The 27,337-nt window shown below is 49.1% G+C and overlaps 2 long non-coding RNA genes across 10 annotated transcripts; one reads left to right on the top strand and one right to left on the bottom strand.

Moving 5' to 3' along the window:
* The first annotated feature begins 46 nt into the window (after nt 1–46).
* LOC122173011 (uncharacterized) lies at nt 47–26,898 on the top strand. 9 transcript variants are annotated; one of them, XR_010592505.1, is made up of 10 exons: nt 47–209; nt 3,056–3,146; nt 13,344–13,733; nt 14,662–22,583; nt 22,839–22,916; nt 23,166–24,053; nt 24,279–24,351; nt 24,858–25,181; nt 25,330–25,418; nt 25,544–26,898. It is a non-coding gene; the product is annotated as an uncharacterized LOC122173011 (long non-coding RNA). The 9 variants fall into 9 exon arrangements; XR_010592504.1 differs by having other exon boundaries at nt 23,166–23,529; nt 23,713–23,773; nt 23,911–24,053; nt 24,858–26,897; XR_010592501.1 differs by having other exon boundaries at nt 23,166–23,529; nt 23,942–24,053; nt 24,858–26,897.
* LOC135975582 (uncharacterized) lies at nt 5,121–11,034 on the bottom strand. Its single transcript, XR_010592496.1, has 2 exons — nt 10,054–11,034; nt 5,121–7,969 (listed from the first exon to the last, which is right to left on the bottom strand). It is a non-coding gene; the product is annotated as an uncharacterized LOC135975582 (long non-coding RNA).
* Nucleotides 26,899–27,337: the final 439 nt, after the last annotated feature.

The raw sequence follows: 27,337 nt of genomic DNA, 5'->3' as shown, positions 1-27,337 counted from the left end.
CCTACCAGGCTTCACAGTCACGCTCTCTGGCCCAATGAATCTTCGAGCTGTGACTCGGTGCAGGGGGAGGAATAGGGAAGGGATGCAGTGAGGTTCTGCACACTTAAAAGGAAGTGCTGCAAGACACAGCCAAGCAGAGGGACGGTTTAAGCTGTCTCCGGTCCAGGGATTGAGCGAGAGGGGAGGCTGGCAGGTCGGCACTGGAGATGGTAGGTCTAGCACCTTCTTCTACCTGGGGACGTGGCTGGCTTCACCTGCGCAGTGTTTAGGAAGGAGGGAGGCAGGCAGAGGAGCTGCTGCTCACAAGGGAGAGCTACAAGCTGGCTCCTTAGCGACAGCCCCCACCCTCCGCCCCAGACACCTCTGAGTGTGGGGACAGGGGACAGTGCCAGGAACAGAGACCCCAAATGGCCCCCAGAGCAGGACCCTGCATGGGCAGCAGGGACGATGCCCTGACAGTGCCCCAAGACCCCTGCAGAAGGAAACTCCAGGTGGTGAGGGGGGGTTGAGTTCTCTCCTGTGCTCAACTCGCCAAGATTAATTGAAATGAGACCACCCAGCTTCAACCAGCAGAGCCCCACTGCCCCGCCCTGAGCTGTCAGGGGAGCCCCCTCCCCCTCCACTGCCCCGCCCTGAGCTGTCAGGGGAGCCCCCTCCCCGCCTACTGCTGCCCAGCCCTGAGCTGTCAGGGGAGCCCCCTCCCCCCCCCGCCGCTGTCCAATCTTAGCAGTCAGGGGAGCCCCCGCCCCACCACCCAGCCCTGAGCTGTCAAGGGAGTCCCCCCACACTCCCCAGCCCTGACATACGCAGGGGAGCCCCTCCCCAGCCCTGAGCTGCCCAGGGAGAGCCCTCCCCAAACCCTGCTGCCCAGCCCTGAGTAGCCAGGGAGAGCCCCCTGCTGCCCAGCCCTGAGCTGAGGAGAGCCCCCCTGCACTCCCACCCAGCCCTGAGCTGCCCAGGGAGAGCCCCCCTGCCACTGCCCTGCCCTGAGTTGCCAAGGGAGCCCCCCGCTGCCCATCTGAACTGAGGCAAGCCCCCTCATGAACCCCCCCCCAGCCCTGAGCTGCCAGGGGAGCCCCCTCTGCTGCACAGTCCTGACTTGCCATGGGGAGCCCCTCCCCCCACTGGTCAGCCCTGAATGCTCAGGGAGAACCCCCCATTGCCCAGCCCTGAGTGGCCAGGGAATAGAACCCCTCCCCACCCCACAGCCCAGCCCTGAGCTGATAAGGACAGCCCCCACCCCCATGCTGTGCAATTGGGATTTCACTCAGTCACCTGAGCTGGGAGGCTCTCTCTCCCCCAGCAAACCCATGAATATCCCCTGCACATCAGCTCGAGATCCCGACCTGGGAAGCAGAGCTAAAGGTTAAAACACACATGGGGGACTCTTCCCCGCTTTCCCTTCCTTTCTGCCTTCCCTCCAGAGCTCCTACACTAATGACTTTACTGAATGCTAGCCAATGGCTCCCTGTGCCCTGCAATTCCAGCCAGGTGGCTGGTACAGCTGGGCTTTGTAGGCGTCACTGGGAAGAGCTGGCGCACGGGCAGTGGAATAGCAGCAACCCCAGTGTTGCCTGCCCAGAACTGGGCCCGAGATGGCAAACAGGGGGTTCATCGCCCAGTGTGCTTGGCACCAAGAAAGACACCGAGGGGAGAAAGCAAGCCAAGTTTATTTCAGAGCTCTGAAATGGCACTAGGAGACCAGCATGTCTCAAATCCAGTGCAACAAATACAAACAACTTTTACCTTTTATACTCCAAACTGTTTGCATACATCTCTTTGTCTGGCTGTTCCCCCTTACCCCTCCCTTCCAGACAACTGGTACAATAAGCTCTACATAAGCTTGTGAGAACTTTCCCAGTCTTTGCGACCTTGAGTTAGATGCCTGCAAACGAACTACCCCGCTTCTTATCTCTATTATTTCTGCTAGTGTGAGTGAAACTGCAGCCATCTGCTAAAAAGCTGACATTACATTTCTGCTTCAGCCTACTTCAGAGCCTGTCAGCAGTTAGCAGAGAAGTAGGTGAAAGTTCCCAAGATGGAGTCACTGTGGTTCACAGACCCAGAGCAAAAGAGCTTCATCGGCACTTTTGGCCTTCCATTCTCCCGAATTACCTGGTAGCTATGCCTAGTGGACCCCAACCCCAGCATGAGGATTGGTTGGGAAAGTGGAGATGGGCTACCAGAGACGGCCTCATTCAAAGCCTCCCTGCCAGCCAAAAGACAGCATGGAGCCTCTCCAGCCTGGGAGGCCGCTTGAGGAGCCAGCCAGCCACCCCCAGGAAGCTGAGATCCGGATGAGAGGTGCAGCCAGGCCTTGCCACACCACCAGCCTAGCTTCACTGGTTCAGACCACACCCCTCCTTTCCCCCAGATCTCTGGCAAGGCTGGGCTCAGCCCCTGTTGGTAAGATGCCAGAGGGTACATCTGCACTGTGCTTTACACCCACAGCAGTGCGTCTCCCAGCCCAGGTTCGCAGAGCTCACACTATGGCCCTACACACAGCTGTGTAGACATTCGGGCTGGTGCAGGATCCTGCCCTCTGAAGCCCAGGGAGAGGAGGGGCCTGCTGGCGCAGCTTGCAGCATTTCAGGTTTAGACCCAGGGATGGTTTCCATTGTTTCTAATTCTAATAGAACTCTATTACACTGGAATATTGCTCCGACTGACTGAGCTGCTCAGCTGTTTATCTGATTTATGGACAAAAACTGCCTCCATCCTCTGAGCTGAACTCATGACACTGACCGACAACATCTCACACTCATACTCGCGTTCTCCAGGACGTTCATTAACAACCTGTCGTGGAGATGATGTTGCTAAATCGAATCACTTGCCTTCAATTCCAACGGTTCCTTCTTCCCCTGTGGAGGCTGGCAGCTCTTCCCTCTGAGATTCTGCATTTTATCTGCATGGTAAATGGGAGCTAATCAGAGACAGTGTCTGTGTCAGCCAGGTGTGTCCAACAGTGTCTGTTTCAGCTCAGTGTGTAAATATGCCTGGACCTGCCTGCTGTGAAGCACAGAGGGGTTTATGGACATGGTTTTCTGACCCCCAGGGCAGCGCCGGAGGACTCTGCTCCAGTCCAAGGGCTTGGGGATGTGGCTGGAATGTCACCCGACTCCTGTGCTTTGCTGCCATTCGCTGGGGTAAGCCTTCCTCCTGCTCTTTGATGGCCTGCCGCTGCCCCTGCCAGGGGAGAATTCACAGACGTATCCTGGGAAAGCCCTGGGAGGGGAGTGGCATTGTTGTGGCAACATCAGTCACTCCTGGTCTGCTCAGGGACATTTCACTGCCAGGCCCATTGAAACCGTTTCATTTGGGCCACATTCCCACCTGGGGGTGATTATTTAGGGACCTAAATCCTATTCCTCCTAATCTCTTCTCTTGGCTTTTGGCCCCTCCTGTATCCCAGAAAGCAGTAGAGTCCCTAGCAATTACCTGAGAAACACGGCCCCCTGAGGCTGAGGGAGCCAGGCACTTCCACCCTAGTTACAATGGAGAGGCCTTCACATGGGCCTGCACGGCTTCCCAAGACAGCTCAGAGTTCCCCAGCCAGGCCAGGGGCCGATGAACTCCTCCGTACAGGCATGGTCCAGGCCAGCCCTCCCCTCTGCAAGTGCTTCCCTGGGCCTGCTGACTGCATTGAGAAAGTCCCAACCCCATTTCCAGCACCGGCACCAGCAGCAGTGCGAGTTTTGGTGCAGACAGAGTGCAGGGGGTTGGCACCTGTCGTGGATTAGAGAGTCTGGGCCATGCCCCAGCCTTTAAACCAGGCCCTGGGAGTAACCCCTTTAGTGTGCCAGACTTCCAAGGGCAGGCCACGTGACTATTACTGCAGGCCTGGGCCTTCGGACTCCAGCTCCCCTATTTCTCACGTAGTGACAGGTTTCAGAGTAGCAGCCATGTTATTCTGTATTCGCAAAAAGAACAGGAGTACTTGTGGCACCTTAGAGATTAACAAATTTATTTGAGCATAAGCTTTCGTGGGCTACAGCCCACTTCATCAGATGCATAGAATGGAACATATAGTAAGAAGATATATATACATACAGAGAACATGAAAAGGTGGGAGTTGCCCTACCAATTCTAAGAGGCTAATTAATTTTTTACAGTGTGGTAGGCGTGTCGGGACAATGCCACGTCTGGTTTCCGCCTTAGGGCTCTGAACCGCCGACGGGCATGCTCAGGTGTTAGCCCCATTCTAATTCTGGCCTTTTGTTTAAAATGTTCGTAGTCGTTCATGTGTTCTTTAGGCATTTCATCTGCCACCTCTGCTACAGCCTGGAATGGAACCCACAATTCCTGAGGTCTCTGCTGTCAGCAAATAGCTGTGAAATCCACTGGCAAAATGTGTGTCTCATCTCCCTCTAGTGCTGGCCCATAGGGAGTATGACAACCTGCTACTGCTATTGGTTCCTCCAGTCGCTCAAGTGGCAGAGGTCGGTGCACGGGATCTCAGGATTTTAACCCTGCTGATGATCCATATCGGTGTCACTATGATGCCACGTGATGGATCTTCTGTTTTTTACAGTTTGCTTTTTAAAAAACGTGGGAAGTTAGACACCCCCCCCCCCAACCTACTTTAAAGGAACACTGTTAACGTTTCAAAGTCAAGCACTGATACCCTAGGAAATGCCAGAACCCTTGCCTCGCTGAGTGCACAGGATGGACCTACGCTAGGGAATGAATGCAGGTTGTACACTGAGAAAAGCTGTTGTCTGTAGGAGCCCTACCCCATCTGTTGCAGGAGCTGGAAGGTGTGATGAATGAGGCGGGGGTTGCAAGAAGAGAAAGGATGGTTTCAAGGGTAAGGCTGTTGACTGCCGCCCTGGAGAATTGGATTCTATCCCTGCCTCTGCCCCAGAGTTGCCATGTGGTGCTGGGCAAGTCACTTAAACCAAACTTTTCCCGGGTGGCCACTGAATGTGTGTTCCTCACTTTCTGGATGCTCAAATTGAGACCCTGGGGTCTGATTTGCAGAAGTGCTGAGCACTCACATCTGCAACTGAAGTCAATGGGAGCAGTGCTCTGAACATAGTGTTGCCAGCACAGAGTGCCCGAGGCAAAGCAACAGCGGGTTCGTTGCCCGGTGTGCTTCGCGCCAATAAACACACCAGGGGGAGAAGCAAACAAAGTTTATTTGGGATCCCAAAGCGGTGCTAGGAGACAGGCACGTCTCAGATCAAGCACATTAACAGGAACAGTTTTTCTTCTTTTATACACTTTGCAGTTAAGCCTCACCCCCCCCTTTCTCCTCTAGCCCTCTCTTTCTCCCCCCCCTTCCTCCTTCTAGCCCTCCCGTCCCTGGTAATAGTTAAGTCATTCTTGGCAGCTATAAGCCTAGCTTGTTAGTAACTTCTTTAAACCGTTATCTTGTCCTTTTTCTTTTCAGCCAGAAACATGCAGGCCTCATTATTACTGCTTGAGCAGGGGGTTGCACACAGATAACTGGTTGCTTACATATTCCAATTGCACCTGGCTTTTGAGGTTGATTAGAGTTTAAACATGGAAGGACAGAGTTTGGTTCACTTAGGCCTAGTGCAGGAAGGCTTCATTGACACTTAGTGGCCTTCCACCCTCCCGAGTTACCTAGGGTGAGGCCTAGTGACGTCAACAACTCCCTCCTTTGAGAATACTCAACAAGCTTTTGGCTGAGTTTTCTCATATTCTGTGGACAAGCTATGATTAAGTGCTATGAAGCTGGGGTTTTCAATGAGAGGGTATGCCGGGATTTTTGAGGAACGGGGGGCACAAAGCTTACGGAGGAGCATTTTAAAACAAGCAATTAGGAGGAGGGTGACCAGGCACAATACCACACCGGTGAGGAGGAGACGCACAAGGCCACCCCCCAGTCCTCCTAGGTTGGGCAACCAACTTCAAAGGGAATTGAAAACTGTGGGTTTCTTTTTTTGGGCCTTCCACTGCTTGAAAGCCTGTTTGGCCGACAGGACGTGCTTGTTAATGTCCTGTGAGTTTTCTGGGACATAAGTACAACATTCATTCCCAATAAGGGCACACACCCCGCCCTGGAGGCTAAAACATAATTTAAGGCCTGTCTGTTTTGCAGGGACAGCAACCGGAGCTGGTATAGCTCTGAGTTAAGGCTCTTCTCTATGGCCAAGGTTTCACTGGCGAATGTGGTGAGAAACACAGAGAGCCTATGATAAAATTGGGTTAGCCGTTCTACCCCATAGGATGGGAGGAGGATCATACCCAACCTGTCTCCTTCCTTAATGGGCTCTGAGGTGGCATACAAAGATTTACGCTGCCTGGGGCGGCCAGGGGTTGTCCTTTAATGCATACTGGGATTCAATGGTACAGTTTTGTGACAAGGGGGTACCCAAGGTATTTCTTCCCCTACTGAACCATCCCCAACAGATATCTGACCAATTTTGGGGGACCACCCTTCAGGGTAACCCAGCTGCGTGGTGCGGGATTTGGGAGGTGGCATACTTAGCAGTTAGAGAGGTTAAATTCTTGGGCAAAGCAAACCTTCAAGGACTCATATGTGTTTTTGTTTCTAAGTTAGTAGGGATCCCTTTCCATCCCACATGTGCCTGGGGGAAATGGGAGGTAACGAAAGGAGTGTCCCTATGGCAAAGAGTACCACTGTGGCAGACCCTGGACCTGAACTCATGCTGGGCAGGTGACTCTAGGGCCTAACAATTACAATTCCCCAAATACCCACAAAATATCAATTACCAATAGTAGGCAGATTAAAAACAAAAGGGCCAGGCCACCAGGTTAGGCCGGCCCTGTGAGAGTAAACACAACCAACGCTTAGAGTTTTCACGGAGAGTGCGCTGCGACTGTCCAAAGAGACTACAGGGCATTCCCAGCAGATCTTATTGTTTTTTTGAATAACAGTTTAAGTCCTAGGTCGTAGCTGGTAGTTCTTTTCCGTAGGTTGGACGGTCCACCGTTCAGGAGCGGGCACTGCCTTCAGACGGGAGTGATTGAATCCAGTTCTTGTGTCCTTTGACCTTTGCTGCTGTGTGGGAGACCAGCAGGACGGTGTGGGGTCCCTTCCACTTCTCTTGGAGAGGCTTGTCCTTCCAGGTCCAAACGAGAACGGAATTGCCTGGCTGCAAGGAATGGACAGGGGCATCCAGCAGGAGAGGCTGCAAATCTCTGGTATACCTGTGGAGAGAACAGAGAACAGCAGACAGAGAGCACATGTACTGAGATAAAAAGCCACACCCCATTTCCCACTTCCCTGCCAGAACCGGTGTACCGTTCATAGGCCATGCCCTTCCAAACATAATCTCGAAGGGACTGAGCCTTAACCTGCCCTTTGGGAGAGCGCGCATGTGGAGCAAAACAAGGGGTAAGGCATCAGGCCATCCGCTGAATCGATCCACCAAGACGAAAAGGTATTTGAATCCTTGGGTCCGGGGGAACTCAGTAAAGTCTATTTGCCAAACCAGCCCCGGGCCTGGGGTAGGTTCCAGAGTGGCTGATGGCACTGACACTCCAGCTCGAGGGTTGTTCTTTTGGCAGACTAGACATTCAGCCTGTACCTGGGAGGCCAGGGGTGTAAGAGCCTCCCTGCCAGCGTATAATTCTTTGTTTCTTCACCAGGGTCAGTTCTTAATGTCTTTTGTAGTCAGGAATTCCTGGACTTTGTGGTTTCAATGAAGCAAGTGTTCCTTCTTCTCTTTTCCTGAAACAGTGTGGTTCAGCATCATACAGGGGAGAGGTTACTAGCACATCACCCTGTCTTTAAATAGGCTTATCATCAGTCGGAGAGTCCTCCCGAGGTGGAGGGGTCTTTTTACAGTGAGAAGCCTGGGTCCAGATGGGCAGTCCTTGGTACTTCACAGCGGTGTTGGTGGTGAACAGGACTTGGAAAGGGCCTTTCCAGTGTGGAGCCAAAGCAGTTTTTCGTTGATGGACTTTACGTAGACTCAGTCTCTTTGTTTCAATGAATGGCAGGGCTGCTAGGGTCTTTGGGTAGCACTTCTTTTATCTGTGAGAAAAGAAACCTAACACATTTCATTAATGCCTGGCAATGTTTTGCAGATCTCATAGTTGCTTGGGCCCATTCAGGCCCCCCCTTTTCTTGGCTGTCGGCCAAGTCTTAGCTCTGGGCAGTGTCCTTGGATGGTGCCAGCATTTTATTTTTGGACTGAGCTTGCTAGCTGTATTTTTTTCTTTAGTTAACTCGTTCTGTTCTTTTTTTTTTTTTTTTTTGGCTTCTTTTAACTTACAAAGGAAACTTTTATTTTTCACTCATACACTTTTTTTTAACAATGAACACATACACATTGCTATTATTTAGTAAAATAACTTCTATACAGAGCTTTGGAGCAACAAACCAGGACGAGCACACCCACTTTTGAGGAGTCCAACAAAGTTCAGGAGGCTCACAGTGGCTTTAAGGCAAGGGGTGAGACCCACAGCAGCAATCAACAAGTCATCCACATATTGCAGGAGGAGGACCCTGTCCTCATTGTCCCACTCTTCCAAGTCTTTGGCCAGGGCCTGGCCAAACAGAGTGGGGGAATTTTTAAATCCCTGGGCTAACACTGTCCAGCAAAGCTGCTTTTTAACCCTCCTTTTGTCTTCCCACTGGCTCCACTCTGGGGCTTGCAAAGCTGAGGGCTCAGTTGCAAGAGTCATTATCCAGGTATTCTCTGGGGGTAAGGTGAGGGTTATTTCATTTTGGGTGAAATGCAGGGTGGCTCCTAAGCGACAAAGCAGGTCCCATCCTAGTAGAAGTGTTGAACAATCGGGGAGGTAAACCAGTTTGTGAGATAGAGTTCTGTTTCTCAAAGCACATTCTGCTGGGGCATATACTGGGCACTTGGTTCTTTTCCCTGTGGCACCCACCACAGTGAGGGACTCTGACACAGGCAGCTGCAGGGGTTGGTTTACGGCGGTTCGTGCAGCTCCAGAGTCTATTAAAAAGTCTATGTCTGAATCTCCCACCTGCATTTTTACTCGGGGTTCCAGGGGCAGGATAGTCCGTCTCCCCTGACACTCCTATTCTTGATCCTCCGCTGCCATCATAGGGGTACCTTCTCTTTCGGGGCACTCATTTTTCCAATGTCTTTCTTTTCAGCATCTGGCACACTGGTTGCGACCCAGACGCCTTTCCTGTGAGCCAGGGCACCCACGCCCATGTCCTTTCATTCCCCGGCCCCTTCCACCTTCCTGGAATTTTCCCCTGCCACCGGCCTGTACTGCTGCGACCATCATTTTCGCTTGCCTCTTTTCCTTTTCTTTAGACATAACCTGATTATGCTCCACCTCAGACAGCAGGGTCTGCATAAGGACATTACAATCATTCCAGTCAGGCTTACAGATAGCCAGGCACCCTTCAAAGACCGAGATAAACTTGCTTGGGTTCGTAGAGAATTCCCCTGCCTGTGCCTTAAAGGCTGCTAGGTCCACCGGGTTAAAAGGCACATGGGTGTAAACCTGCATAGTAGTGGCCTGATTCCTATCTGAGCCATGTCTGGACACCACGGTCTCAGTGATCAACGGATAAAATTCCACCGAGGGGGCAATCTCTGGGACCTGAGACACCTTGTCTTTATATGGTGGGGGTGTGATAGCCGAAGGGGACACCGGACCTGCCATTACAGCTGTGTGTGTGTGTGGGGGGGGTTCTGGGGACTAACAGTAGCTACTACTGAACCTGTCGGAGTCAAATTACACTTTTGCAAAATATCTAACTTATCTCTTAGCAACATAAACAACTGTACATACATATGTTCATTCCATTTACCCGTTTGCTGACAAAACAGAAGTAATTGAAGGATCGTATTATAATTAAGTGATCCTTCCGGTGGCCACCTTTCCTGGTCCTCTAGCTGATATTGAGGCCAGTCTACTGTACAGAACCTTTTCAGTTTACTTTTAGTTATTGGATTTGCGCCAAACACTTTCCAATTCACCAGAATGCATTCCAAGGGTGTACACCTTGCCCTGCCTGCCATACTCTGTCCCTGCCCCGTAGGGAGACACTGGGCGTCCCCAGGTCATAACAGGTAGACACTGGGCGTCCCCAGGTCAAGACAAATAAAGTCCCCACTGGACTTTTCCTACCTTATCCAAGGGTCCGGTTCTGCACCGTCGCCCTATCCATGGGACCGGTTCCCCACCGTCGCCCGCAGCTGCTTCTCCACTACTCGAGCGCGTTGCACCGTTGTGCCCTCTGGGGTCGACCAAACCACGTCTTCGCCGAGGCCCCCGGTAAAGTCACCGGTGCGCGCTGGGCGTCGGTCGTCGCCGCAATCTGTCGACCTCCGAGAGGGGTCCGGGCAAGGCTAAATTTCAGCCTCGAGCCCCACGTTGGGCGCCAAAACTGTTGCCAGCACAGAGTGCCCGAGGCAAAGCAACAGCGGGTTCGTTGCCCGGTGTGCTTCGCGCCAATAAACACACCAGGGGGAGAAGCAAACAAAGTTTATTTGGGATCCCAAAGCGGTGCTAGGAGACAGGCACGTCTCAGATCAAGCACATTAACAGGAACAGTTTTTCTTCTTTTATACACTTTGCAGTTAAGCCTCACCCCCCCCTTTCCCCTCTAGCCCTCCCTTTCTCCCCCCCCTTCCTCCTTCTAGCCCTCCCGTCCCTGGTAATAGTTAAGTCATTCTTGGCAGCTATAAGCCTAGCTTGTTAGTAACTTCTTTAAACCGTTATCTTGTCCTTTTTCTTTTCAGCCAGAAACATGCAGGCCTCATTATTACTGCTTGAGCAGGGGGTTGCACACAGATAACTGGTTGCTTACATATTCCAATTGCACCTGGCTTTTGAGGTTGATTAGAGTTTAAACATGGAAGGACAGAGTTTGGTTCACTTAGGCCTAGTGCAGGAAGGCTTCATTGACACTTAGTGGCCTTCCACCCTCCCGAGTTACCTAGGGTGAGGCCTAGTGACGTCAACAATAGTGCTTTAGAATAGGGTTACCATACGTCCGGATTTCCCCGGACATGTCCGGCTTTTTGGTCCCCAAATCCCCGTCCGGGGGGAATTGCCCAAAAGCCAGACATGTCCGGGGAAATAGGGAGGCTAGGATCTCCGAATCTGTGTGTGTTGGTCGCCTGCTGTGACATCATCGCGGTGCGACACTCGCTCCTGCCCAGGGCATGCTGGGGGCTGTAGTCCGTCCGGGCCTCATGCTCCAGGGAGAGCCGGGAGAGGGGAGCGGCCGAGAACTACAACTCCCAGCGGCCCCTGCGACGCGACCAACCTGCCCCTGTGAGGCAGCAAGCCGCGGGGAGGGCGCGGGCCCCTGTCCTTTGGGTGGGGGGTGTCTCTGGGCGCCGCTCGGTAGCCATCGCAGTGCTTGGGGGCGCCCCAGGGGGGGGTTGTGGACGCCAGCGTGTTGCGGGGAGCCGGCACTGTCCGGATTTGCGTCCTCCTGGGGCTGGAGCTGCGCCCCCGGCTCCGGGCACCAGTCACGTAGGGTTACCATACGTCCGGTTTTTCAGCAATCAAACCCCCGTCCGGGGGGGAACTGCCAAAAAGCCGAACATGTCCGGGAAAAATACCAGAAGGGCACTTCCCCTCCCGCGGCTCCTCTGTTCCTCCCCTGACTCTTCGGCTCTGTTTAAGAGCCAAGCTGCCCGAGCAAGCGCTACCGGCTTCGGGCAGCCCCCGTGCCTCCAGACCCTGCGCCGCCGGAGCAGAGCAGCTGGAGCCGGGGAGGAGAAGTGCCCGGCCGGCGGCTGGGGTCTGGAGGCAAGGGGGGCTGCCGAAGCTGGAGCGCTCGGGCAGCTCGGCTCTTAAACAGAGCCAAAGAGTCAGGGGAGGAGCAGAGCAGCTGGAGCCGGGGAGGAGAAGTGCCCGGCCTGGTACGCAGGGTCCGGAGGCAAGGGGGCTGCCGAAGCCGGAGTGCTACCGGCTTCATGGTTTGCCGGGCAGCCTCCAGACCCTGCGCCCCCGGCTGGGCGCTTCCCCTCCCGGGCTCCAGCTGTGCTGGGGAAGTGCCGGCCGGGGGCGCAGGGTCTGGCGGCTGTCCGGCAAACCGTGAAGCTGGTAGCGCTTGGGCAGCCCTTTTCGTGTGGCTGGGAGGGAGGAGGGGGAGTTAGGGCGGGGACTTTGAGGGAATGGGCGGAGTAGGGGTGGAGTTTGGGTGGGGCTGGGGTGGGAAAGGGGCGGAGCCAGGGCCCGTGGAGTGTCCTCTTTTTTTATTTTTTAAATATGGTAACCCTACTTTAGAATGCTAAATACACCAGAAAATCCAGCCCTCGGGGTCTCAAATGCAGATACACAATGTATATCCGTGGGTGCGGATATCTGTGGCTATAAAGTGGATCTCCACGGATTCGCAGGGCTCTAGTGACAGCGAGTGAGACCCGCAGGGCCATGGCCAATGACTGGGCCAGCAGGAACTGCAGTGGCGAAAGAAACAGCATGTCGGACTGTCGTCGCAGGAGCCAGAACCCAGCCCAGGCAGCTCCTCCAGCATGGCTGTACCTCCTCCAGCCCTGCCCACTGGGGCGGGCACTAGACTGACTGGCAGCTGTCTCTGGTCACACTAGTGTGTGCAAGCGGTGTCTTCTGACCGGGAGCATGTGCGCCTGTCTCGCTCGTTGTCACTAGAGCCCTGCATGTCTGCGGTACCTGCTTTAGATCCATGGATATCCGCATCTGTGGAGATAATTATGTATCCGCGCAGAGCTCTACTCAAATGGGACACCCAAAATTACTTCTGGCCTTAATCTCTCTGGTCCAGCTCCTCAAAGGTATTTAGGCACCTAACTTGCAATAAAGTCAATGGCTGTTAGGTGCCTAAATACCTTTGAGAACCAGTGCCTCTATGCCTCTGTTCCCATCTGTGAAATGGGGCTAATACCGCCCTCTCATCTCCCAGGGCTGTTGTGAGTATAAACTCATTCATGTCTGTGAAGCACTCAGATACTGGCATGATGAGCGCTATAGAAAAGCCTTTGGGGAAATGAATAATTCTGTCTTCAGAGCAGGGTTTGTATAATGTGCAGTAAATAAGGCTGGGGCAGGGGGGAGGGGTGGTCACACATTGACCAGTGAGGAGAAAACACACTATTGAATAGCTCCTCATTCAGTGAGCACCATCCATCCTCTGCACCGAGTGAAGCAGTGAGGACCTATAGAAAAATAGTACATTATCATGCCATTAAAGACTATATTATCGTGCATGCGCACAAGGGGGCTGAACTCAGTTACATGGGCAACCTTAATTGTGGCATTTCCTAACGTTTGAGCGCTTGACTTTGCAACCTAAATAATGTTCTTTTAATGCAGTTCCTTTGTGTGTGATATAAGATATAGTCTGGTGTCACCCATCGATAGTCAACTCATAGCTCTGTCACTGACTGTCACACAACTTTGCCTGTTTTTACTTTTTCCAACAGTGCTAGTGACTCAGGTGGAAGTGGGAGCCTGGACCTACCATTATGGTAACAAATCTGATTACTCCTGGGAGCTGGCCAGAGACTTTTGCAGGTCATTCTACACCGACCTCGTAGCAATCCAGAACCAGGGGGAAATTGCTTATCTCAACAGTGTCTTACCCCGCCATAGAACATACTACTGGATTGGGCTACGAAAAATAAACAATGTCTGGACGTGGGTTGGCACCAACAAGGCCCTGACGAAGGAGGCTGAGAACTGGGCTAACAAGGAACCCAACAATAAAGGGAGGAACCTAGACTGTGTGGAGATTTACATAAAGAGGGATCGTGATGCTGGAAGATGGAATGATGAGAACTGCCAAAAGAAAAAGAGGGCGCTGTGTTACCAAGGTAACCACCCCACCACTGTCATTCTCTCTGGAAGTGTGGGTCTGTCTAACACGTGTAGGGCTGGGGAGAGTTGCTAGATTGACAGCTCTGGAGAATGAAGTCCCTAATTGTCCATAGAAGAGTGTCAATGGGCCTGACGCATATATAGGTACCGCCCTGTGTCTATTCATGACTAGCTGGGCAGAGCATTCGTGGATTCAGCTGGGCCTGACTTTGGATGCTGGTGGCTGTGAGTGAACAGAGCCTGGGGGGGTTCACTGTTCACTAGCAAAGCATTGTCAAAGGTATCCAGGCTAGTGAGCAATGGGGACACAACGGTTCTAAAGTCCAGCTTGGGCCCTAGGGCAGTGGTTCTCAAACTAGGGCTGCCGCTTGTTCAGGGAAATCCCCTGGTGAGCTGGGCCGGTTTGTTTACCTGCCGCGTCCACAGATTCAGTTGATCGTGGCTCCCTCTGGCCGCGGTTCACCGCTCTAGGCCAATGGGGGCTGCAGGAAGTGGCACGGAACGAGGGATGCGTGGGCCGAGGGATCACCCCAACCCGAACATGGGCTCTGGCCCCACCCAAGGGATTTCCTTGTTCATCACAGCTTCAGCTCAGCATAAGCCCCCTGTCCTTCCAACCCTTCCCTCAGGGCTGGGGCCCTCTGTGGACCAGGGGTCCTGCCCATTGGCTGGAAGAAGGCCCTGAGCCAGTTTAAAACCAGGCTATTTATCCAAAACCCTTTGTCTATTAGTCCCTGGAGAATCCAGTTTGAAGTAGTATATGTGCACCTCTCTGAGGGGGGTGAGTTCAAAGGGCTGATGACAGAGGAAATACATTAGCATCCGTCCCTCCTCCAGAAGGTACATGCAATGCCCCAGTAGCACACAGAGGGAGAGGGGAGAGTGTGAGGGAGATGGTTTCTGTAACAATGTTTTGTCTCTAAGTTTCTAGCACAGACCCAGGCTCTCTGAGCGACTTGAGTTCCTGCTCTGGGTCCTGCACAGTGGACTGGGTCACATTTTCAAAACCCACAGAGTGTTTATCTGAATGATCCATCTTAGTTTGAGGAAACCAACAAAGAACAAAGGTAAAGCATCCCAGAGTGAATCACAATGTGCAATTCAGTAACTGCAGGCACTTCGAACAAACACACAGGGAAGGCAGCGGCAGAGAGATTAAGGGGGCCATTTTTATTTTTTTCTCCTTTTATCCTCCCCTTCCTTTGTTCATTCTTCCCTCTTTCTTTCTGGAGTTTGTTCATGCTACAGTCATCCCCTAGTTATGTAAACAGCAATGCACCCCATTATCAATTATTTCTTCATCTTCAACCTAGTTCTTTTCTCTCCCCTTTCACCTCTGTCCCTTTATTCAGCCAGTGTCTTTACCCCACACTCTTCCATGGGGAAAACCCAGTTGTGGGTTTGGAAGGAACCAGAGCCCAAGACTGAAGTTGGGATGACGGCTGGTAAACTTCTTAGCATGGGCGTCGGTTCCTTTAGTGTTGTTAATGTTTTCTTTGTAATGCTTTCACCTTAGGAATCTAGGTGCTTGCTTAGAAAGAGCTGTTTGGTAACTTGTAATTGTGGGCAATACACTGGGCAGAGCCTAGTGAGAGAAAGAAGGCTGGGTTGTGGAGAATGTCAAAGTGTAAATCAGGGGGCTCTGCAGTCTTAACATGCCAGTCAAGGGGGAGTGTGTGTGAAGGGAAGACAGTCTCCCCAACAGCGGTGATGGCTGGGAGCCTAAAGCAGGTGGACCAGGGAAGGGGAATACTGATACAGTTACCCTGGCATGTTCTCCTTGTGCTTTGCACAAACACAGAACCAGATCCTGCATCTTCAAGGTTACTATGGTTACGACCGGGGCTCTGTTTCTTGGCCCAGAGCCAAGTGTGGGGGTTCAGGGTGCTGTTTAGGGGCCTGTGATATACAGGAGGTCAGATGAGATGATCTGTGGTCCCTTCTGGCCTTCAACTCTAGGACTACAGCTCTAAATATGACAATACAAGTGTGCACACTGCTACCTATCTGACTCGATTGTTCTAGCAGAAACATCTAGCTGGTGTGCTTACCCCACCATGCCACACGGCTTCCTATGCCTTCCCAGCTGCCAAAATATCCAATTGTCCCCGACACAGCAGCCAAAGCCTCCAGCTTCTTCCCTGAAGTTACTTAATTGTCAAGAGTCTTCAGTAGACTGAAGCTGAAAGCAAGGGCAGTGTGAAATACATGGACTGGAAAACCTGACCCACGCAGGGGCTGCTGCGCTGGTTATATTAGATTTCTTCATATTCAAGTCAGTCAAAATATTAATGATTAATAGGGTGAATGAAGCTGCTGTACAAATTTCCAACCTGCTCTACCCACAAGGATATAGACTATGCCACAGAATATAGACCCAGCTGGTCCTGGAGTAACCAGAGCCCTAATTAGGTCTAAAGGCCTTATCCATAGTGTCAAAGTCATCAGGTCTTCCACAGTTACCACAACCCTTCACACTGAAAAACAATGAGTAACGATATAAATATCCCCATGCATCAACCTCAGTGTCCAATATTTCCATAAATCGGTCATAAGGAACACTGGGGCACATCCTGAACTGGGAGAAGGAAGCAAAACGCCGCTTCTATCTTATTTCCTGCTAGTGTTTTATGGAATTAAATTTCTGAGTGAGATAATCAGGGACCATTGAGAGATCTGTCTTTCCCTCTCCCTTCAGGTCTAGCTCTCATTAACCTCCCCTCTACAATATAGCTGAATAACTCTATTTCATCTCCACTTCCTGTTGACACGTCTCTAGTTCTCACAAACATTGTCCTTACACCATCACAGACTAAACCCAAACCCAGCCAGTGAAGTACAAATTGTTGCAGTGGAATTAGTTTCCAGAGCTGACTCTGCTCACTGGAAAACTCTAGAAGCCCAACCTCCTGAAAGCTTCAGGCCAGCGATGTCAGGCCTGGATGCTGACTGGAAGGTAGGAGTATCTCCAAGTGGAAATCAATGGGAGTTGCTCCTCCCTGGGGGTCAGGGTGAACAACAGATCTGGGAGTTCAAGGCAACCCAAGTTACAGGGGGGGCCCCTCACAAACAAGGCTGGAGAGGCCCTAATACTAGAGAAGAACAAAAGGGGAGATGGTTCGGGTCTTGGCTTTGCAAACTCATCTGCTGGGAAAACCAAAGCCAAACCTGGGGTGGTTTGGATATGACGGTTGTACCAGAAAGAGCCTGAAAGACAGGGCCTGGGACCAGATGAGGCCTGAACCAAACATCAGCCACAGTCAGGACCTGCTACAAAGCAAATGCTTGCTTACAACTTCACTGTCCAGTACACAAACTTGGTAAGGATGTGGCTGGTGTTGCTAAAACAGAGACACTCCTAATAAATACTAGGCACTAGCTAGTCACAAGAATACCCCACTACAGAGTTAAAATATAAATACACTCCCCGAAGATGGTTTGAACCAACAGGTCCAAGGTGGATACTAAGCATGTGAGAGGGGAAATACACAACTTGTTTGTATCAGTGTATAAAAGAGGGGTCTCAGAAGGTACATCTGGCCGAGGGGACAGTGGGAAGTCCTACTGCTGACTGAGCTGGTCCATGTTCATGAGCATACATGTCCTAATGTCCATGCAGAGTGTATGGGGTGCTAGTACCAATGCTTTGTCGACAACAAACCTGGCCAAGCGTCTTTGCCACTGAACAAGTCTGTTGTCTTTTGGGCAGTTTGACTGAGGTCTCCTGGGCCAGCTACCTGGCCAGAGCCAGGACAATGTATGGACCCACACAGCCAATAACAGGTGTCCTTTTATCAGAGCTCCCAGTGATCATGGAAGGGTGGAGGGATGGTTCTGGTATCTGCCCATCTCCCACTAACACTGAAACCCCTGCCTGGATTCCCTTGTACAGGAGGCACTGGCTGTCAGTCCCCGGGTGGGTCTACAGTGATCAGCCTAGAACACAAGATGGAGGGCACAGCACGGTGCCATGAAACGCAGCCAACAGGGTTAGTCCCGAGAGAGGCTGGGCACCCACAGCTCTCACTGGTTCCAGAGGGAGATGCAGGAACTCAGCACTGCTCAGAATTGGCCCATTATGATGGAGATGTAACATTCCACTGTAGGCGTGGTGACCTAGACAAACCCAGAGGTGGGGACAGGCAGGGGATGGGAACTATGATGTAAGCTTCCATAGGTGAGGGCTGTGTAAGTCCCACTCCATCCAAATCACAGGGAAAGGAGCCGTTCATGATCCTGGAATTCACTGTCACAGAGCCCCAGCTGGTGAGTCCAGATCTGAAGTGTAATTTGACTCATTTGAGAGTTTAGAGCCAGCCAGAGCCTTCCCCCTACAGCTCCCCTGGGGGGATGTGGGGCAGGTCACTTTGCCCCACTGAGGAGTTGGTGACGATGACCCACAACTCCCTGTTGTGATGCAGTGATTGATGGGTCAGCCACCAGGGGCTGCGGCATTTCACACCAGGATGTCGCCCAGAGCACATGGCTGCTGCCTGTAGGTCTGAGTACAGGGACTAGGGTGTTGGAGCAGGGCCTTCTGGGACCAACCTGCTTCCATTGTTAAAGATGGGAACGTGAAACACAGAAGGATGAAGGAAAGAATTCTTGTAAGGAGGAAGGAAACAAGGCAGGGACAAGACTGGGGTGGGGGGAGGAAATGAGGTATTGATAATGGAGGTGAGGGGGGAAATGGAAGTTGTTAGTGAGAAAGAAACACCAGGGGCTGAGGAAGGGACAGAGAAGAAAGAGGAAAGGGGAATGGGTGAGGAGAGAGACATGAAAAAGGAGTGGGCAAAGAGGCTGCAAGAGAAGAGAAAGGAGAAGCACAGAAGCAGTGGATGGGGTAAGAACCTGGACCGATTTCTTTAGCATCGGGTAGAATCCTGATTGTCTGTGTCAAGATGTAACTACTAGGGGTTAATCATGCCAGCATTTGTACAATTCAAAAAGGAAAGGGTACAAATGGTCTATCTGAGAAGTGGCATCAGCTTGGTTCTTACCTGTCAAGAGATGACATTGCAATTGGCACTATTCCTGTTGATTTGATCATTACATCTTGTCTGTCAGAAGTTCATATAGTACCACTCTAGTAAGAGAAACTGTTCCTATCAAGAGATAAGGAATGCACCTTCTGGTAGCAATGGAGTGGAAACTAACCAATATGAGTGTTTTTAGGTGAAGGAAGTGAATCTATCCTTTGCTGTCAAAGGCTACAAGCAGTTTCGTAAGAATTAAGCAATATACAAAACCAAAGCTTCTGAGAGTTACAGAAGTATTTACTTGTTCTAGTCAAGAATAAAGAAACCACTTATACCTACTAGGGTTTTAACAATACAGCTGATTGTATGGAGAGAAAAAGATAAACCAATACAGCAATTCATCACACAGAAGGCGAGCATTTATGTTCCCTGTTACAAAATGAATCTAAGGACAATTCATTTACCTGTTGCCTGACAAAAATACAGTCTGACAAATGTTGATCTTTGCAGCAGGTCATATTTTGAGATGCAAGGATGACAGACGGCTGTAGGTTACAGGAAGGAATTAGGTGATCCATCCTTTTAAGGAGGTAAGAAATACAATACGCCATTCCCATAATAGTAAATGATTCTGCTCATACTTTCAGGTGGAGGAAATGTAACTGATGAAATCTTCATCTCTAAAGAGCACAAGAAGTTGCTTTACTGAATAAAGCAATAAAAATGGGAGTTACTGGTTCAGATGTAAGTAGTCAGTAATTCTAACCAATGATGATGATCTTTGCTCCTTTTTCCTTCCAAAAAGTGCAGCTAACCAGAGCGTGACGAAGAGCATTTCACCTGCTCTCGCATTTGCAGAGACTAATTGTCCAACCGATTCTATTTGTACAGAAGTGATCATTGTTGCTTATTTATCAAATGTCAAGAAATAAGTGGAACTGATCATTCCTATCAAGAGGTAAGGAAGGCACCCCCTCACAGCATGGGGGCAGGAATTAAAGACTCTCTTTCTATTTTCAGCTGAAATGAAGATCTTCCAGTTAAAGGGAGGATGATAAGAGGCTACTGAATTTAAGAAACAAAGTCAGCCAGGTAAGACCTGGCCACAAGGAAGAAAAGCATCTTTACTTCTAGTTCAGAAAAAGGCAAGCAGCCACTTATATGCTTCAAATTTTAGCCACGGAAGCTCACTGTACCTCTAGGAATCAAAGTCTTGGGGTAGAACATTGCTGACAAGTAGGTGAGCACTGAAAGGTCTCTTAAAGCTTAATGATCTGGATGCTAAGGAACCTTCTCCATTGATGACTCTTCATAGCTGGTAATGAGTAATAATCAATAATTCTGTCAAACATTGATTGCAGGTTTTTCTAATATGACATATGAACAGACCAGGTGGTCATTCCTACCAGGGAGAAGTGAGGGTAAGTGGTTTTCATGGCAAGGAGGTAAGAAATACCGGTCTCCAAACATCCATGTGTAGATCAAGTGGTGTGGATTTTACTTTCTGGGAGAAGAACTGTGGTGGACTTTACTTGTCATGGGGAGAGTATGAAAAGCAGACGCAAGACAAAGCAACATGGACTTGCCACTTGTTCAATCCAGGAATTAGCTGATCCATCCTTTTAAGGAGGTAAGAAATGCAATACGCCATTCCCATAATAGTAACTGATTCTGCTCATACTTTCAGGTGGAGGAAATGTAACTGATGAAATCTTCATCTCTAAAGAGCACAAGAAGTTGCTTTACTGAATAAAGCAATAAAAATGGGAGCTACTGGTTCAGATGTAAGTAGTCAGTAATTCTAACCAATGATGATGATCTTTGCTCCTTTTTCCTTCCAAAAAGTGCAGCTAACCAGAGTGTGAAGAAGAGCATTTCACTTGCTCTCGCATTTGCAGAGACTAATTGTCCAACCGATTCTATTTGTACAGAAGTGATCATTGTTGCTTATTTATCAAATGTCAAGAAATAAGTGGAACTGATCATTCCTATCAAGAGGTAAGGAAGGCACCGCCTCACAGCATGTGGGCAGGAATTAAAGACTCTCTTTCTATTTTCAGGTGAAATGAAGGTCTTCCAATTAAAGGGAGGATGATAAGAGGCTGCTGAATTTAAGAAACAAAGTCAGCCAGGTAAGATCTGGCCACAGGGAAGTAAAGCATCTTTTACTTCTAGTTCAGAAAAAGGCAAGCAGCCACTTATATGCTTCAAATTTTAGCCACGGAAGCTCACTGCACCTCTAGGAATCAAAGTCTTGGGGTAGAACATTGCTGACAAGTAGGTGAGCACTGAAAGGTCTCTTAAAGTTTAATGATCTGGATGCTAAGGAACCTTCTCCAATGATGACTCTTCATAGCTGGTAATGAGTAATAATCAATAATTCTGTCAAACATTGATTGCAGGCTTTTCTAATATGACATATGAACAGACCAGGTGGTCATTCCTACCAGGGAGAAGTGAGGGTAAGTGGTTGTTCCGGACAAGGAGGTAAGAAATACCAGTCTCCAAACATCCATGTGTAGATCAAGTGGTGTGGATTTTACTTTCTGGGAGAAGAACTGTGGTGGACTTTACTTGTCATGGGGAGAGTATGAAAAGCAGACGCAAGACAAAGCTCCATGGACTTGCCACTTGTTCAATCCAGGAATTAGCTGATCCATCCTTTTAAGGAGGTAAGAAATGCAATACGCCATTCCCATAATAGTAACTGATTCTGCTCATACTTTCAGGTGGAGGAAATGTAACTGATGAAATCTTCATCTCTAAAGAGCACAAGAAGTTGCTTTACTGAATAAAGCAATAAAAATGGGAGTTACTGGTTCAGATGTAAGTAGTCAGTAATTCTAACCAATGATGATGATCTTTGCTCCTTTTTCCTTCCAAAAAGTGCAGCTAACCAGAGCGTGACGAAGAGCATTTCACCTGCTCTCGTATTTGCAGAGACTAATTGTCCAACCGATTCTATTTGTACAGAAGTGATCATTGTTGCTTATTTATCAAATGTCAAGAAATAAGTGGAACTGATCATTCCTATCAAGAGGTAAGGAAGGCACCCCCTCACAGCATGTGGGCAGGAATTAAAGACTCTCTTTCTATTTTCAGCTGAAATGAAGATCTTCCAGTTAAAGGGAGGATGATAAGAGGCTACTGAATTTAAGAAACAAAGTCAGCCAGGTAAGACCTGGCCACAAGGAAGAAAAGCATCTTTTACTTCTAGTTCAGAAAAAGGCAAGCAGCCACTTATATGCTTCAAATTTTAGCCACGGAAGCTCACTGTACCTCTAGGAATCAAAGTCTTGGGGTAGAACATTGCTGACAAGTAGGTGAGCACTGAAAGGTCTCTTAAAGCTTAATGATCTGGATGCTAAGGAACCTTCTCCATTGATGACTCTTCATAGCTGGTAATGAGTAATAATCAATAATTCTGTCAAACATTGATTGCAGGTTTTTCTAATATGACATATGAACAGACCAGGTGGTCATTCCTACCAGGGAGAAGTGAGGGTAAGTGGTTTTCATGGCAAGGAGGTAAGAAATACCGGTCTCCAAACATCCATGTGTAGATCAAGTGGTGTGGATTTTACTTTCTGGGAGAAGAACTGTGGTGGACTTTACTTGTCATGGGGAGAGTATGAAAAGCAGACGCAAGAGAAAGCACCATGGACTTGCCACTTGTTCAATCCAGGAATTAGCTGATCCATCCTTTTAAGGAGGTAAGAAATGCAATACGCCATTCCCATAATAGTAACTGATTCTGCTCATACTTTCAGGTGGAGGAAATGTAACTGATGAAATCTTCATCTCTAAAGAGCACAAGAAGTTGCTTTACTGAATAAAGCAATAAAAATGGGAGCTACTGGTTCAGATGTAAGTAGTCAGTAATTCTAACCAATGATGATGATCTTTGCTCCTTTTTCCTTCCAAAAAGTGCAGCTAACCAGAGTGTGAAGAAGAGCATTTCATTTGCTCTCGCATTTGCAGAGACTAATTGTCCAACCGATTCTATTTGTACAGAAGTGATCATTGTTGCTTATTTATCAAATGTCAAGAAATAAGTGGAACTGATCATTTCTATCTAGAGGTAAGGAAGGCACCTCACAGTGAATCTGTTTCTACTTTCAGATGAAAGAAAGGCAGTGCTGACCTCTCAAGGGAGGAAGATTCCAAGACATGGCTGAACGTAAGAATGCAGCCAGGCAGGTAATGATACCAGTGCAGATGCAAGAAAAGCATCTTATGACTCCAGTTTGGGAAAAAGCCACTTCTACATCATTTATTAACCAATGTAGCTGGTTGCCCCTCTGAAAATCACAGCCAGGCAATGGAAAATCACTGAGAAGGAAGTGAACAGAGAAGAGCATCTGGAAGCCAAATGAAGCACATGTTGACTGATGGCTCTTCATAGCTAGAAAAACAAATAAAAATTCTCTGAAACATTGATGTTTGCAGGTGATCATCATTCAAGATGTGAGGGGACCAGATGACCACCCATGCCAGGAGGAAACGAGTGAAAGCGACTGTCCTGGGGAAGAGGTAAGAAATGCCCAGGCTCAGAGCACCCAAGTGGATATTAATGGATCTTATTAACTTGCAGGTAGAAGAACTGCTGCTGTTCTCACTTCTCAAGGGAAGACTGTGAGAAGCAGGTGCAGACTGTGCTAACGCAGTGGGCCTGGCCACCTCCTGAATCCACAGAGGGGACAGAAGAGCATTCTGTAGCTATAGTCCTGGGAATGGAGAGCAGCCACCTGAGACAGTGCAGCCAGTTGCACTTTCCAGCTGTAAACATCCCTGCAGATCACGGACCAAGGAGGTGAGTTTCAAGTTTCTCTTATTACCAAATGAATCTTGTGCCAAAGCAGCAGTTGCAAACCCAGTCAGGAATAAATACCAAATATTGATAGTTCCAGCAGCAGATCGTACCTCTCCTGATAGGAGAGCAGAGGCTGTTGTGCTCTAGAAAGAATTCATGAAGCTGATCTGTCCATGTCTATAGGTGAGAAACACCATTTCTGTACCAGTCAAGTGGAAACGAATGGATCCTCTCCTACCTTCAGGTGCATCTGAACATTGAGGATATAAAAAACTTCAGGAAGCTCCTAGAAGAGCTGTGAGGGTTCTTACTGAAAGGAAAAAAGTGAAATTAATCAGTGCTGCCAAGAGGTCAAGAACTCACCTTCTCTTGACTTTCCAGGTTCAGTTCCTGGATCTGATTACTCTTTCAGATGAAAGAAATGAAACTTGCCTTGTATACCAGGAGAGGAATACTGCACGAGCAGCCTGACCCATTGCGAAGTGAAGAAAGCATGTTTTCCTTGTGGATAAGGAGTAGTTCAGGTAATGATACCAGTGCAGATGCAGATTTCATAGGTTATAGGAACCTATGAAATCTGTTTGAAAGATTGCAGGTGAATGTACCTCTGGTCAGCTCACCACAGCCTCGGTGAATATTTCTATATTGGTTATTTGCCAAGGGAATAAGGTTGGGGAAAGCACCATAAAAATGTAGGACACCACAAGATTGATTATAAGTAATGCTGTGTCAAAAATTGATTGTTACAGCTGATCACACATCCCAAGATGCATGAAGAGTCGAGGGCCATAGCAGACAACAGGGGTTCCTCTTTATCAGGAGGTAAGGAATATACCCGCTTATAGCATCCCAGTTCAAATTCAAGACTTTGGTTTTTCTTTCGGAGCCTATGTTATATGTCAGGAGGGGAATGCTGCCAACTAATTGAGAACAAAGCAAAGTATGTAGCCAGAGCCTCTGAGATGCAATAGAATCATCCTGTGAGTCTATTCATGGAAAAGGAGAGTAGCCACTTATCCCCAGCAAGTGTTAAACCACGCAGCTGGTTGCATCTCTCCAAACACAGCCACGCTCAGACCATTCCCGGCAAGGAGGTGAGCATCTAAGGTTCCATTTTGCCACCTAAAGTAAATGAAAAATGATCATTTCCAGACACCAAACAAATCTGTCAGATATTGATCATTACAGCACCTCGCACTTCTCCGGATGTCAGGAGAGCAGAGGGCTGTGCTTTTCAAGAAGCAATTAGAGAAGCTGATCATCCCCGTTTGTGAGGTGAGACATACACATTCTCAGAGAGTTCAGGTGACAATAATGGATCTGGTCAGTCTTTCAGATGGAAGAAATGCAGCTGAGCTGATCTTCCCAGACAGGAAGGCTTGGAAGTTGCAAACAATCGTGATAGCGAACCATTTTTGTTGACCAAAGGAAAAATGGAGCTGGGTGCTGGCTACAGGTCGGTAACATTGGTATTTAGACAGCTCAGTAAATAAGAGGGCAACTGACCACAGTGGAGAGGTGAGTATTTGAACTGCTCTGGCAAGAGATTAGCTGTGCTACTGATTATATTTGTGCAGAATTGTTCATTGCACTTTATTGTCCTTTAGAAGTGCAGGAAGAAGATACATGAAGTGGATCATTCCTGTGACGAGGTAAGACGTGCTCCGTCTCATGGCAATAATCTAGAAGTCAATGATTCTGGGTAGATTTTCAGATTCTTCTGCCATTCAGAGGGGAATACCACAAAACTGATGACGGCCATTCTTGCGGAGATCTAAGAAAAGCATCTCCTCTCTCTAGTTAAGGGAACCACCTTTCAAGATTTAGACATTGCAGAAGATGTTACCTCTCAAAAGGAGAGCAATGCTTAGACCATCACTGACAAAGAGGTGAGCATTCAATGTTCTCTTCATGCTAAATAAATCGGATGCAAACCAACATTTCAATGTAAGATCCCCAAAATCTGAACATACCTAGTAATAATAAAGTATCTTTCAAATACGGTTCATTACAGCTGACTGGGCTTCAAGCTGTGGGAACAGTAGGAAGATTTATGCCAGGAAGATATACGAAAGGTTATTGTTCTGTTGAGAGGTGAGAAATGCCTTGCAGCATTCCTTTGGAAATAAATGGATGAGACCATACTTTCAGGTACAAGAAATGCAGCTGATCTTCCCTTTGGAGAGAAGAAATCGACAAGCAGTTGACAAACTGCACAGCTCAGCAAACTTCTGAAAAGAAATCAACTCAGTGACCGGATGGGGAGTAAGGAAAACTGGGACTTTCCCCTGTAGTACAATGAAGCTGGTGGTATATATGAAGAGAAGGATCTAGGATTAGCTGTTAGTGGATGAGCAATTGAGCTGTTTTTAATTTTCCAGATGATCATGGCCCAGCTGGCCATGAACAGTAAGAAAATATTCCTGTTTTTACACTCTGACTGGGTGCTGAACTATGCAGTTGGGTCTAACTCTGTCAGGTTATGGCTCAGAGAAAATTGGCCGTTCTAACGGGGAAGCGGTGCAGCTGTCTCTGTCAGTTAGATTCACAGTGCATCTGCTTCTGCTGTGAGTGGTGTTGAAATCCCCCTGGCAAGAGAGACACAAAGGAGCTGGTTGTGACTATAGAGAGAGGAACTGGAAGGAGAAGTTAGTGCAGGGGAAGAGGAAAGCAATGTAAGAGGTTGTGTCTGTCAGGACTGATCAGTGGAGCTGGTTGTAACTGTCACAGGTCAGCAATATCTGGTTGTATCTGTGTGTTAATGAAGGGGCTGATTGATACCTGCCTACGGAGGAAGAGGCTGTTGGACCCACCAAGGATAAAGCAGTGTAGCTGGTCAGAGTAGCCAGTAGGGAAACGATGCTGCTGCTGGTGGTACTGGTGAAGAAATAGCATTCACCTTGACAGGGCTGTGGGAGGATTCAAATTCGTATCTGTTCACCTGCTGGGGGAAGGAGAGCAGCTGGTTCTGTCTGCCAGGATGGAAGCAATGAAGTGAGTCGTACCTTATCAGAGGAAAGCACTGGTGATTGGCGAATACTGGGACACAGACTGTATCTCAGGGTGTGACTGGGGCAGGGTGTGTAACCATAGCAACCAGTGGGTCCTTTCCCATTGTGGTCCTTGCTCGCATGCACAGGGTCAAACTGATCGCCATGGTTGGGGTCAGGAAGGAATTTTCCTCCAGGGCAGATTGGCCTGAGACCCTGGAGGTTTTTCGCCTTCCTCTGGGGCATTGAGCAGGGACCAGCCCTTAGGGCCATTTAGAAACAGACAATAAAAAATAATAGAAAGTGAAATGTGTCACCTTTCATCATTGCCTCTGTGCTTCTTTAAAAAAAAAAGTTGTCCTCCCCCTCCCCCATACACATGACCCTTCCCCATCTCTCTGCACACGGGACCTTCCCTCCACAAGCAGTGTGTCACCCTCCTCCACCCCCTGCAATCATCACAGCTCTCCCCACTTGTTTCCTTTGTTTCCTCTCCCTGTATCTATTCTATTTCCTCTTCCACCCCCATTTTCTGGGGCTATTTCCATCAGATCTTTTCTTGTCTTTTGTGCTTTTCTTTTTTCTGCTGTCTTTTCTTTTCTATCTTTTCTCTCCATTTACTTCCTGCAACGGGGTGGACTAGGCCCAGAGGCCCCCTGCTGGAGGCCTTAGGGTCCTGCCACATCCGTCCCAGGAAAGGAGCAGTGGAGCTAAGTCCTCCGAGCGGCCTAGAGAGACTGTGCAGGAAGCGACCAATCAGGGAAAGGCTGCTGTTCTTAGGATCCCTGGGCTGGGACTTGGAGTAGTGGGTGGGCCTG

Source organism: Chrysemys picta, chromosome 14 (genome assembly GCF_011386835.1).
Source record: "Chrysemys picta bellii isolate R12L10 chromosome 14, ASM1138683v2, whole genome shotgun sequence".
Classification (NCBI taxonomy): domain Eukaryota; kingdom Metazoa; phylum Chordata; order Testudines; family Emydidae; genus Chrysemys; species Chrysemys picta.
This window is presented reverse-complemented; position numbering and strand designations above follow the sequence as displayed.